Below are 10,288 nucleotides of genomic sequence, written 5' to 3'. Positions count from 1 at the left end.
ATAATAGACTTCAAGAAATTATTGCCCAACTCTAATTTTTTACCTGAAAACCTGAATGCGTCGCCTAATCCTGCCTTGCATACAGACTTGCTCCAACAGAAAAATCAGAATGCACTGAGCTGGTTTTGACCACAGTTTCCAAAGACTATTGTTTTGAAAATTTTGATAAATATTTATCATTTCTTATTAATATCCAACCTCATCATTTCTACAGTTTCTGAAAGGAAAGTGACCAAAACCAATGCATCTTCAATTATTTTGCCTGTTTTTAAATTACTATGTATATAAAATCCATCTTAATGTCTGATAATAAAAAATTCTTACAGAACCGTACAACAAGGAACACAGGATGTAAATGACTCTAAAATGGATCTGACAGTTGGAGCACAAAAGAGCTTATTTGGCTTGCAGAGATTCTTTCAGGAAGAGAGCTGTTAAGTTTTGTTGTATCCAGAAAGAGTTTCACATCAGAAAACAAATACATGATTTCCTTCGGGATGGCATGTGAGAAAAAATACGTAGCTCACTGAATACTCCCAGGATTTCACTTGATGACTGTATTGAGGATTTTTGGGGCAGCCTCTTATATGTCACAGAGCTCTAGCAATGACATTTGGGATTACAACGTCTGCTTCACTAGTTGTTGACAGTTACTACTTAATTTAGTTCAAGTATATAGGAAACTGCCATTGATTTTTTTTCCCCCTTAGAGTAGTGAAAACTACATCTAAAAATACTGGGCCAGGGAGATAGCTCAGTAGAATAGCACTTGCCTGGCAAGTGCAAGGTCCTGAGTTCGATCCCTGGTACCATTAAAAAAAAAATCATTACATAAACATTGTTTAAGTGAAGGTAGCCGTATAATATAATAGAATTAAATACAAAAATCTAGCTAAGATACATGTGAGATCCAGGTGGTTCCCTAAGGTCTCAAATAAGCAGAGAAACTGCAGTCCTTCAGACATTCCCTACAACAAATTCTCCTGAAAGAGCTGACTTTACTGAGTTCTATTGTGGAAACTTAATTAGACTGTTTTACCAGTGGGAAGGACAATTGTACCTTAGGATGTCACACATATATGCATGGTTGTAATTCTTTCTTCTATACATATTCTTTCTCTGGTCCTGGGGTATCAAAGCAGGAAGCTATTCTAGGTCCTTCTAGGAAGAAGGTTTAGGATAACTTTGGAGATAGACTTCAGCTATTGTGTGTATGCTATAACATCGATAAGATAAGTTAAATGGTCCATCTTGAAATATTTCAATTTTTCACAATGGACTGTAGCTTGCTAATCAGCCTCTGAGAGCTGGCTGATGACAAAAGTTAGACACAGAAGAGAGAGATGTTCTTTCGGAGTGCTAGGTATAAGAGTTATAAAATAATACTGATATCATGAGCATTACTTTAGAGAAGACTAAATATGCAGGAAGTGTTCATGCACATATTATATGTAAAGTATAATATATGTTATGTTCTTCTACTATATATCTAAATATATTTTCTAAGCACTGATTTCAGTAAAACTTATATAATCGAAATTAATATGTCCACTTTGACCTTTAGTTACAATTTACTCTTAATTTTATTTTGGAATGTCTATTAATGGCATCATGCACTAAAATAGAGAATGTAGGTCTGAATAACTTGACTCGAATTTGAAATTTGCTGATAATGAATGGCTCAGCCTTCCCACCTGTAAAGTGAAGAGGTTATTTTCTCAGATAGCTTACTGAATTTCAATATCAATCATCACTTTCTAGCCAAAGTGTTTATTGAGAGTGTGTGCCATGGTTATCCTAAATTGGTGATTTATCAGTAAAAAATAAAGACTCAGTTTTCAGAGGGTATAAATGATGATGGCATTTTGAGAGGTGTTCAATTATACTTCGACGCAAGTATTTTAGCTTTAGACATTATGATCTTGGCCATAAGGACCCCATGTCCTTTGAATCAGAAATCATACAAAGGGCATTTAAGAGAAGCAAAAGACAAAAGCGCAACTATTTATTGATTGGTTACACTATTCTTTGTGATGCTGTCCAATAATACATTCTGTGATAATGTAAATAACTCTTACATGCGCAGCAGAACATAGTGAAGAAACTCATTTGCCTCTAAATTAGGCTAGACTAAGAGAACACGGTTTCAAACTACTGTGTGTATTTTCTCTTCTTTCTTTGCTAATAGGTTCCAAAATTTCTTAAAAATGAAAGCTGCTTGAAAATTGGTGAACTTAACCATGTTTTACCCACTGCAGTAGGACCCTCTCACTCTGCTTTGCCACCATGTCATGGTGCCAGATTCCTTCACATCAGAGACCACCATATTATTCAATTTTAGTTAACTGTTCAGCTCCTGGCAAAATCTCTAAAGGATGTCACTCCTTGGCAAAAAGAAAATCTGTTTTCCACTTTCCACTTCCTTCTCCCTTTTCTGTATCTCCATAATTTTGGTGCATTTTTTAAAAAATGTATTTGGTACAGGGTCCACAGGGACCTGTACCAAACTATATAGATTGGATTCCTAGTGATCCGCCTGTGTTTGGCTTCCCAAATGCTGGGATTGCAGGCCAGTGCCACCACGCCCATCTTAGAGTGCCCGGGGGCGGGGCCAGCATGGGATCAAATCCCAGGCACCTGCTTCTGCCTAAGGAGGTGCTTTAATCCACTGAGCTATCTGGTAGGTCCAGTATCGCCATACTTGTTTATTTTTTTATTTTTAATTTTTTTTTTGGCGGAATCAGGGATTGAACTCAGGCCCTTGCGCTTGCCAGAGAAGCGCTTATTCCACTGAGCCATCTTCCCGGCCCCCTGTATCTCCATACTTTGTGCGTGATTGAAAATCCAATTTTTAAATTTTTATTTATTTATTTATTTTGTATTTTATTGAAGGGTCTACAGGGTGTTCAGGGTCTCACTACTAGATCAGACTATTTACAGCTTCGCAAGGGCTGGCATTACAGGTGCACACCACCATGCCCAGTCTCAATTACTATCTCAGTGCACTGACACAGCAGGCCCCTGCTTAATCGGCTGAGCTATTTGGCCAGCCCTTAAAATCCATTTTTAAAGCCATATTTTAAATGTTTTACTTGTGGTTGAAACATTCCTAATGAATTCAAATACTTTTTTTGCCTTCCACATTCGGGTTTTCATGGTATGGAAGAGGCAGTAAGCTGGGTTCTTCTGTGTTAGCTTTTCTTCACAATATGGGTTTCCATGCATCTCCATAATAAGGCAGAGCCTCCATGTAAGCCATTAGTCCACTGTTGGAAAAACCTTCCCAGCAGCGTAGTTAAAATCTATAAAGCAGCAGGACCCTAAGATTCACAAATACCTGTTTTTAAAATTTTGCTCCCCTAGCATGAATATATTAAAGCTGTTGAAATCTTTCCACAGATGATATTTGGGCTGACATTTCTGTAAGTGGAAGGGATTATCTTTCACTTACAATTTGTCACTTTTACCTGACTGTAGATCACAGGAGTGTAGAAGCTTAACCCCTTTAAGTTAGATTTTCTTCCTGCACTTACAAAAATCCTTTCAGCAGGCTAGTAAAAAATAGCAGCAGTGAGGCAATTAGCTGTAATCCCAAACATCCGCAGTCCAAGCAGACCAATAAGTGCTTTCTCCTATTCTACTTACTCATGGATTCAAGATTCTCATTTAAAGTCCTGTCACACTAAAAAGAATGGTAGATCCTTCTAATAATACACCTTTACATTCACCTATAAATATCTCTGTCCAATTTTCATGGCAAATATTGGCTCGCTGTGTCAGTGAAACTTAATGTAATGAAGTCATTTTGCGTCTGGATTCACTGGCACAAAGTAACTGAAAATTAGATTTCTGTTCAATTTAGGAAACACTGCACAATTACCATAGTCATAAGTTCTCCAATTTGAACATGAAGTAAATAAGACACAGTGCCTGCCCTCAGAGATCTCTCATTCTAGAGGAAAGAAGGAATCTTTTTCTTTGATATTCTATATGCTATTTTATCATGGATTCATAATTTGGTAAATTTTGTCTAACTGCCTGAGCAAATGACACAGTTTTTGCATGCTAAGCAACATGGTACTGAATTTATCAAGGATGTGTTTTGAGCTATTTATGAGGAAATTTCTCTGTGTCTCTGACTGTCTCTCTCTCTGTCCTTCCATCTATTTCTCTATCCCTCTGTGTCCCTCTTTCTGTCTCTGTCTCACTCTCTGTCTGTCTGTCTCTCTGTCTCTGTTTCTGTGTCTCTGTTTCTCTGTTTCTATGTCTTGGTCTCAAAGCAAGGAAAATACTTCTGAGAAAAGAGAGAAAATAGGGAGATCTTCATGCTAACAAAAAGCTCTGAAGAAGTGGATGTCCCAGCAGTCATCCTAGCATAGAGCACAAGAGCAAAGGTCACCTGTGGTGGAGAATCACACTGGCCAGAAATGGTGAGTTCTTCAATCCTCAGTGCTCTCTGTCATGGCCTGGAGGTTGTGCAGAAGGCATGGAGTCCTGGGTTACAAGACCCAGGGCTGGAGCTCAACTAACTGTGCTCCTTGCATCAGACCCTCTTTTGGAAAGAGGTATGTATGTCACACTTTCATCATCATTCCAGAGAATTAGTAAAAATGTTTAGTCTTTTTCTCTAGAGACTGATACTTTTCTAAAAGAGACCTATGTACACATGATTTCATCTAGAGCATTACATTTCATTGAAGGCCGTTTCTTAAAGCTCTACCTCAAAGATCATTACCATTGCTATTAGGGCCCCTTTCTATCAAGAGAAGCATCAGTGGGAGATCTGTGATTAACTAATCAAGCTTGTCCTGTTATTTCAGCAATACCTTTAGGAACCAAATACCACACATGCAAAATATAGAGTCAACTTGTGGCTGTGCAGCTCATGGTCCAAAGTGGAAACCTGGGGCTCAAATGGTACCACTAACACATGATGATATGGTTCATTTTTCTTTGGTTTATTTCTGGATCCTTTCTTCTCCTTGTTTGAAGAGTTGCTAGTTCACTTAAGTGGGACATCATTGAAACCCTACAGCTTCAGAGGGGATTGTGGGTGGATATAACATAGACAAGTCTAAAATCTGTGATCTGACCCTATGCCATATCACAGAATGAGTTTTTAGATACTGTTCAGCATGTTCTGTCTATTCACCACAGGAATTATTGTATTTATGACTTTTTACCTATTGATACTATCTTATAGAAACCCTCATCTATTTGATACCATTGTACTATAAAACTGAGTTGTTATGTCTCCTACAATTTTTCTTATGATTATGTTCAAGCCTAAATTAATCAACAGTAAAACTAAGAAAAATTTAAATTTATTAAGCATTCTTTTACTAGCAAACTAAAACATAAAACTAAAAGTTCCGAAATCACAAAATAGTCTAAAGATACTCTACAGGGGTCACAGAAATAGCTTAGCAGTCTATATATCTGCCTAGCAAGTACAAGGACTCTGGTTCAATCCCCAGGTAGGGCATACTATGCCAGCCCTGAAGCCAGGTGTGGTACTGCAGGTCTGTAATCCCAGTGCTGGGAAGGCTGAGACAAGATGATCACTATGAGTCTGAGCTGCTTAGTGAGACCCTGTACCAAATGAATAAAGAATTATTTTTTAAAAAAGATACTATGGGGCCAGCCAAATAGCTCAGCAGATTAAAGCACCTTCAAGTAGGCACAGGGGCCAAGGGTTCGAACCGCAGGCCCGCTGTGCCAGCCCTGCCCCAGCAATTGAGACTGGGTGTGGTGGTGCACACCTATAATCCCAGCTTTTGGGAGGCTGTAAACAGGTGATCACTATGAGTCCAGTCTGATCTAGTAGTGAGACCCTGAACACCCTCTAGACCCTTCCCTAAAATACAAAACAAAACAAAAACAAAAAGATACTATGTAATCTCACCACTCAGGAAGGTGGGTCAGGAGCATTGCCTCGAGTTTGAGACCAGTAAGGGATATATAGTGAGTTCAAGGTGAGACTGAACTACAGAGTGAAACTCTGTCTCAAAATACATAAATAAATAAATTGTACAATAAGAATAATATTTAATTTCAGAATCCAATATTATATGATTTGTATCTCTTTGAATAGGCTGCTAGTATTGTGCTATTTCAGGTAGAAACAATAATCAATTTTTGTCTCAGAAAATAAGCTCTCAAATGTAGACTAAAATGAAAATGACCTTTGTAGATGAATTCTATAAAGGTCATCATAAGTATGATTTTAGAAATCATGTTATGGGCCAGTGAGATAGTCAGTGGTTCAGAGTGCCAGCTTAGGCAAGCTTAGGCACCCTCAGGGTGGGCTGAGCTGACAAAAAAAAAAAAAAAAGAAAGAAAAGAAAAGAAATTATGTTGCAAAGACTTCTGAAGGCAAAAATCCTATAAAAATGAATCACATGACTATGTTTTAACAAGAAATAATCAGTTTTCTATTCCTTCCTAATTGTTTCTCAAAAGCTCAATGTGGTGCTTAGGCTTGATAGTGTCAACTTGATAGGTGTGGGACCTGCTGAAGGGGTCGGTATGGTGCTCTTTCTGATGGGTTAGGCTGGAAGGACGTTTGACTGTGCGTGTTTCCCTGGTATTTTGCTACTGGTCTCTGTCACCGCTTCTCTGTTTGCTTCCTGGCCACCAGGAACCAAACATCCTTGCTCCACCTTGCCTTTCCCTTCCACCATGACATTTTTCATTTCAAAGCAGTTCATTATGGATGAATTCCCTGAAACCATGAGCAAATTAAACCTTTCTTCCTTTAAGTTATTGGTGTCAGGTATTGTTTGCTGGCAACAGGAAGGATCCCTAATATACTTGATACTGTAAAACAGCACACACCCCATATCTTTCAGTTCCCGTGAATCAGAGGTCTTTGTACAGCTCAGCTGAATTCTCTGCTAATGGTCTCACAAGGGTGCAGTCAACGTGTTGGCCCATTTTCCTCTGAAGGCTTGGCTGCAGAAGAATTCATTTCCAAACTCATACAGATTGTTACAGAATCGATCCTTTTATTTCTTCTCCCTTCTTCTCTCTTCTCCTTTCTCTCTTCTCTCTTCTCTTCCTCTTCCTCTTCCTCTTCTTCTTCCTCCTCCTCTTTCTCCTCTTTCTCCTCTTCCTCCTCCAAGTAGTGCTTTACCATGTAACCTACCCTTTTTCTGTTGACTCTTCTTACAAATTTTGCACTAGAACACCTGAAGTTTCCCAGTTAGTGATCATTTGTTTTTCTTTGAGTTCTCTCCCACTAACCTCCGGATGAATTCCCATAGATGTGGTGAAACTTACTAAAGGGTAAACTCCTCAACAAGACTCTCCAATAAACCAGAGAAAACGCTACTATCTGTTGCTTTGTTCCTCCATGAGATTTTTCTTGTTCTTGCATTTGCCACAAGAATTAAATAGGCCAATTGGCATGTCAAATGCAGACAATACATACTTTGGAGTGGGATCCTCAGAGGTATTTTTTCCTACAGACACATTTTACCTTATTTATTCTACATGGTCATAATGATACTCAGTGTCTTCCAATGTCCCAGTATCTTCTTTTAGTTAACCACACTGTAATAAGGTTTTCATTATATAATATTTTGATGGAACGTATTTGCTTCCTCTTTCATTTATAAATAAAAACCAACATGTGTTTTAAGTCTCCTACAGCACTTAATTATGAATCTCATGAACATATTTTTATGGCAACAATGGATATCAAGCCATTCCTTATTTTCTCAGTGGTGTCATTGGATAAGAATTTCCTTCAAGTTACTAAATATTCTCTAGAAATTGAGAATGTACTTTGTTTTCACAAACAAGAAATATTGTGTTTCAGTTATCAACTATTACATAATATGCCTTCCCAAACTTAAAAGGAGTAGTTGTACACATTTAGAATCCCAAAACTCTGGGAGGCTGGAATCTCAAGTTCAAGGCCATCCTGGGCAACTTGATGACTGAAGGAGATTCTATCTCAAAGAAAAAGGATGGTGATGTAGTTCAGTGTGAAGACTCTAGGTTCTAATTCCAGCACTGCTACCAAAACTTAATGACTAAAAGCAATGATTTTATTATTGTTCGTGATTTCATGTTTTTACCAAAGTCAGCTGGCTATCTTTGCTTCATATATGCACTATCTGAAGAGTGGTTTGAGCTGAAATACCAAGACTGGCTTCCTCACAGACCAGTTGATGCTGCTGGAGCTCACCTGAAGCTGTGGACTAGAACTTGCACTGATGACCTCTGCATGTGAGTCTGATTCCTGAGAAACAGATGAAGTTTGAAAGAAAACATCTCTAGTGATTGTTCCAAAAACGAGAAAGGGGAGGATGCTAGAGACTTTAGAGGCTGAATCTCACACATATTTATGACATTGTATTGTTTGAGTAGTCATGTGACCAATAATAATAGTAATAATAATCACCAACATCATAATCAAGGGAGGACAAATGAACTTCTTTTCTCCCTGGGGCTGTGGCAAAAACTGAGTTATTTTTAATCTACCACATTCTCAGTAACTAGGGATTTTGAATATCCTGAGACAATGTTAAATCTTCTTAAATTTATTTGACTTCAAAATTCTGAAGAGTACTGAAAGGTACTCTTCATCCTATGAGTAGATTTTGGGGGCAGTAGGCAGGTTTAGTGTAATTTTAGGGGTTCAGTATAACTGCCCCAACTGTCGTTTGACAAGTAAATCCTGGAAGAGAAAATCACCAGAGTTTAGGCAAACGCACTCTCTATAGTCTTGTATATATCCTGTATAATTGCTTCACTCTTTCCCAAGTTTTGCCACAGTTTACTTGGTTTGATTTCTGTCACAAGAGTTAACCATCTCCAACAGTGACTTTGTGAAAATACGGTCAGAAACGGTGGAAGTGCTAAAGAATCCACTGCATTTGGCTGGGATCAACAAATCAGACTTGGAAATTTTACCCCGCTGTTTCTCCACGTCATACCATGCTTAGAGCCTAGAAGCTGAGTAACAAAGAAAAGGACTCAGAGCTGCATTCTGACATGGAATGCTAGGAGGCTACGCACTCAAGCTGCTACCAGGAAAGAGCATTTAATGAGTAGTTTTTATGAGTCACCATGTACCAGAGTCCATGAAATAGTGCTCATGTTCTTTTAGCAAAATTGAAACTGTTTAGCTATTTGATGTCCTTAAAATATAAGTGAAGTTGGATTTATAGAGATTTGGACCTCAGAGAGGTAATAGTGACCAGTCATGTTTTGCCATGTCTATATTTCTATTTGCATTCCAGCTGATGTTTATAACTCTTGGATTCAAGACTGAAAGAGACCTAAAAGATATGTTATGTTATTGCCCAAAGCTCACACCCACCACAGGAAGTACTAGAGACTCACACTCACTAGGCCCCGCTAAGCTGAAAATAGTACAATAGATTTTCAAAGGCGTCTTTAAATAAAGTCAGAGGATACATCATGAAGAGCTGTATTAAAAATTTACCATCTGCACTAATACTTTACCTTCCCATCTACAACATTTAATTGGCAACCATCCTCCAACTCTATTTGGTAGGACATTCCCCAAGCCTTGAATGCCTTCACACAAACAGGAAGCTCAGTGAAATTTCATACAGAGTAATTTAAAACAGAGCATTATTTTTTCTGCTCTCAGGAAAGATAGTGATGAACTTTACATGTGTCTTCAAATAGCTACCAGATATTTTGTCACTTGGATGTCTCACAGGTGACTAAAAACACAACCTGTCATGGAATGAGCTCATTTGCTTGCCCCAAATTTCTGTTACAATTAATGGTGCCAAAACTGCAGAATTAATTCTCATATTTAACTTCAAATTGGAAATTCCACCAAATAAAGAATTGCAGGGCTTGGGGAGATGGCTCAGTGGAATAAGTGCTTCCCTGGCAAGCAAGGGCCTGAGTTCAATCCCTGATTCTGCAAAAAAACAAAAAACAAACAAACAAACAAGACAAATAAAGCATTCCTACCATTTGTTCTGTGAAGCAATAGGTGCACAAATGCTTCCTGAAGAGAAAATTATTTTGCATATAGGAAGCACCATAATTCCTTCCTCCAGTAATGAGCTAGGAAGCCAAAATTTACTTTGATTTAACCTAGTGCTTTTTCCAAGTTATTATTTGATCCCCAAATTCTTCTATTCCTACCTGTTAATATCTTTCAAAGCCAACATTCCATTCCATTGGGCACAGTTACTCTTCATATTTTCCCCTGATTATTTTAATTTTCCATCACCATTTAGGAATGTGAGAGGGAGAGAGAGAGAGGGAGGGAATGAGGGAGGGAGAGAGAGAG

This window comes from Octodon degus, unplaced genomic scaffold (genome assembly GCF_000260255.1).
Source record: "Octodon degus isolate 3935 unplaced genomic scaffold, OctDeg1.0 scaffold00059, whole genome shotgun sequence".
NCBI lineage: Eukaryota > Metazoa > Chordata > Mammalia > Rodentia > Octodontidae > Octodon > Octodon degus.
The sequence above is the reverse complement of the archived record's forward strand: the minus strand, read 5'-3'. Positions refer to the sequence as shown.